General features: G+C 41.4%; 2 pseudogenes; both read right to left on the bottom strand.

The window, feature by feature from the left end:
* Positions 1-401: 401 nt before the first annotated feature.
* Positions 402-2,466, bottom strand: LOC143383208 (cyclin-dependent kinases regulatory subunit 1 pseudogene; annotated as a pseudogene).
* A 24-nt stretch (positions 2,467-2,490) lies between these two features.
* Positions 2,491-3,491, bottom strand: LOC143384397 (la-related protein 1B-like; annotated as a pseudogene).
* Between the last annotated feature and the right edge of the window lie 765 nt (positions 3,492-4,256).

Consider the following 4,256-nt stretch of genomic DNA (forward strand, 5'->3'; position numbering starts at 1 on the left):
ATAAAATGGAAAGTTTCCAATACATTGAAACATAAATCCACAAGTCACCCTACATACAACACCCAGCGGGATAAAACAAAACAGCAAGTTTACACAATCCCTGTAACAACTGCGGTCTAATTCTCAGATGCTTCATTTGCCAAGTGTGTTCTGCTGGATACAAGCACACTGTGGCTTCTGGGGTCACAACCAGCTGAGGCTGGGTCCCCAGAGAACTCATCTGACAGGGCAATGGTGGTGGAGGCTCTATTCCTAGTTACCAGCACATTCAAGCAGTGCACTGAACGTCATTTAAGGATCAAAGTGGAAAACAAGAAGCCGACATAATCATGTTATTAGAAAGATGTTAGCAGGTAAGAACAGCTGTGTAAAGCTTGAGGCTGAAAAGTGGCTTGCCAGCTTCATTTCTTCGGCTTCTTGGGTAGTGGCTGTCAGAACAAGGAGATGTGAGTTTCTAGTTCACGGATTGTATGACAAACCCATCCTGACTCTGCTGAAAGCCAAGATTCCTCCATTCAGATTCAGCATCAAATGGGTTTTAGAGAGGAGTCTTGCTATGTCCTTGGGTAGCACGACATGCTAGTACTTGAGCTCCTTGTCCTTGTTATTTGTCCAAGTAGCCCATTTGTTTGTGTGACCTGATGGCTCTGCCTGTGGGCCTCCAGCATGGCACCAATCTCTGAACAACTCCCCAAAGCACACACTCCCTCCCTCTTTGGCCTTGCTCTCCTGGGTAAGCACTCTTTCACTGAGCTTCGTCCCCAGCCCTTTTTGTTTTATTTTGAGACAGGGTCTTGCTATATTGTCCTCAAGCTTGGGGTCCTCCTGCCTCAGCCTCCGGAGTAGCTTGGACTATAGGCCTGTGCCACCATGCCTGTTTCAAAGAGATGTCTTGATGTGGTATAGATAAGACTTAGTTGACTGAAAGTTTTTCACTTCATCCAAATGTTTTGGCACTATTTAGACTGTCATTTATTCTGATTTTCCTAGATTAAAAAAAATTCTGTGGGACATCTAAAATATCTTTTCTGGCCAACTCTGCAGGAAAGAGATTCATTAGGAGAGCCAGTAATCTATTTTTAAATGCTTAAGTATGGCTTGCTATTATTAATATTTTTTTTAAAGAGAGAGAGAGAGAGAGAGAGAGAGAGAGAGAGAGAGAGAGAGAATTTTTTAAAATATTTATTTTTTAATTTTCAGTGGACACAACATCTTTATTTTGTTTTATGTGGTGCTGAGAATCGAATCCAGCGCCCCGCGCAAGCCAGGCGAGCGCGCTACCACTTGAGCCGCATTTCCCAGCCCTTATTACTATTTTTTTTACAATGAATTTTTTATGATTTTTTCTTGTAATTTTATTTATAATGCATAATTTATATGACAGATATCACCAACTTGACTGACCTAAATTAAATATCTTGTGGAAAAAGTATTTTCTATATTATACAATTACCAATGATTGTTCATAAGCTGGTTAAAAATGTCATCTTGGACCAAGTTTATACAATAAGTAAATCTAACTTTTACAATCATATATTATATCTTTAAAAAACAAGCAAACTAATAATGTCACATTTCTTCAACTTTTAAAACCCTTGCCCAAGTTGCTTGCTGGGATTAGAAGCACAGGGATGACAAAGAAATATAAGATAAAAATTTCTTGTGAAACTGTCCATCATTAACGCTTTTCTGATAGGCAGGACTTATACTGATGTGTCAAAAAATACATCTTGAAGAGTAATGAAAAAAATACCCTTGTTTATTTCTTCAATTTCTTACCCTTTAAATGTCCACATTAATAAATCTTACAGTCCACGTGAAACATCTTTTTTTTTTTTTTTTTGGCACTCAACCACTGAGCCACATCCTCAGCCCTATTTTGTATTTTATTTAGAGACAGAATCTCACTGAGTTGCTTAGCGCCTTGCTAAGTTGCTGAGGCTGGCTTTGAACTCATAATCCTGTCTCAGCCTCTTGAGCTGGTAGGATTAGAGGTGTGAGCCACCACACTTGACTCACGTGAAATATCTTAACACGTGAGTTACCCAGTGTTCACCATGGCAAAGAGCAGATCAAGGGCCAGGACTTGGCATGCTGGGAAATGCTATACAGTCTTCTCTTTCTCTGCTTTATTGACCTGGATACAAGTACATATTCCTGGGAACAAAAGACTGAACCTTGCAGTATTTCCACAGTGATAATAATTAGCTTCCCTGGTAAATAAAAGTAGCCACGTGGCCTAAGTCCAGTCACACGAAAAAGGTCAGGCAGCTCCTGGAATGCCAGCAGCCATCTCTGTCTCTGTCTCCTGTTGTGGCAGAGTTGGTCACCTCCACTGTCATGTTGCCCGGGGGTCGGCAGTAGACACTGTCACACAGAAGGCACTCTGGTGGCTTCCATCTCTGCAGCACGGTTTGTTCCAGTATTTACAGTGCATTTCAGTGAGTCACCTGTTCCACTGCACATGCCCATCAGATGACATCCAGGCCATCAGTAGATCATCACCCTGAGGGGTTTGGCCTGGCACGAACTCTGGACAATGGATCAGCAGACAGAAGTCTGTTTGTGGCACACTTCTGGGAGGAGGGCCCGGGACTGGCCATTTTTCTGGTTCTATCTTTTTCCTCATTTTTTTCATCCACAACTTCTACTTCTGTGCTGTCCTTCAGGGCCTCTAAAATGAGATTAAGTTTTGTAGTGAGAGTCTGCACACGGTGAAATCCAGCAATCAGGGAAATAGGCAAGAAGCCTTGCTCATCCATCTTTCTCTGAAGACAGAAGTCATGTTCCAAGTTTTCTATACTGAAGTAATGTTCAATTTGATGTTTAATATACTCTTTAAGCAATGCTTCTTCCACAGGATACTCCTGTACACCCGTACCATCGTCATAGTAATCCATCATAATGGTGTTAATTTCTATTTGAAATGGTTGGTCTGTCTTTTCACCGTGAAGTCATACAAATAATCAAAGTTCTGCCTCCTCCTCTTCCCTATCCTCGTCCTCTCCCTCAGCCTTTTAAGGAACTTTGGATATTACCCCCCTTACTCCTTACACTGGACGCTTCGTCATGATCATCTCTTTTTTCTCTGTCTTGCCTCCAACTTCATGTGTCATTTCTCTTGTTATTATGGGGTGACTTATTTGGTTCAGGTTAACACTGAAAACTGTTGCGCATCCAGGTCTCTCCTGACTCTCTGGTCTTAGAATCATCTAAGTGCAGTGGTACCCACTTGTGTTTATTAGCTCTCTTTCGTTGACTACCTGACTGGGCATCATCCTTGCTGACATTTTCAACAGAATTGTCTAATTCGGTTTCCTGGTTTTCTTTGCTCTCACTGTTATTCCTCTCTTCAACCTTCTCTTCTTCTTCTTCTTCTTTTTCCCCCCCTAATTTGTGGCTCCTTATTTCCTTGGTTGATGACACTCTGAGACTGCAAAAGGTTTTTTTCCGGTGCTTATTAACCCTCCCGGTGTTGGCCAGTTTGCCATATCGCTGAAATCACTGGCCTTATGGATTTCCTTGTCTTCAGTTCCTGCTTTTATAATTTTAGGGGAAAAGAACTTGGCAGCTGATTCTACAATGGATTTAAGCATTTATTTTAGCTATTAAATTAGTTATTACTCCTTAAGGCTTTCTGCAAGTGGTAGAGGAACACAAGAGGGTTATAGTGTTTTAATAGAAATATGGTCCATATGAAATAGGCTACTATTTAGATAGACTTCAGGACTTAGTCAAAGTGGTTCTTATCAGAAGCCCAAGTTTTGAATTGGGAAACACATTTGTTAGAAGCATGATCCAGGATGCTCCAGTGCTGAAATCAGAAGCAGGGCAAGAAGTTCATAAAAAAAAAATCCATTTATAAGCTCAAGGAGTCTTCTTTTCATAAGCAGCAACTTCTCCTGAATTGGTTCAGACTCACAGCTCTGACTGCAGAGATGGTTCTGCTCTAGGAAGCTCCGACATGATTTCCGTCTATTAATACCTTGGAGGGTACAGAACTGTATCTTTAATGCAGCTCTTGGTCTAATCTTCCTGCCAAAAAGGAGTCTACAGAACTCCAGGAGCCAAAATTGTTGCTGTAATATGAGAAGGCGAAAAGGAAAATGCCTTTTGCTATCAAGCCACGTGTGCTGGGCTAAGAAACAGATTAAATGTCTTTCTGTGTGCGGTGAAGTGATAGGTACCCAATTTCTTCCTCTAAGAGCTTACAATGTGAGAAGAGCATGGTGGGTGTGGGTGCGTGGCTGCAGTGT

Source organism: Callospermophilus lateralis, chromosome 18 (assembly GCF_048772815.1).
Source record: "Callospermophilus lateralis isolate mCalLat2 chromosome 18, mCalLat2.hap1, whole genome shotgun sequence".
In the NCBI taxonomy this organism is placed as follows: domain Eukaryota; kingdom Metazoa; phylum Chordata; class Mammalia; order Rodentia; family Sciuridae; genus Callospermophilus; species Callospermophilus lateralis.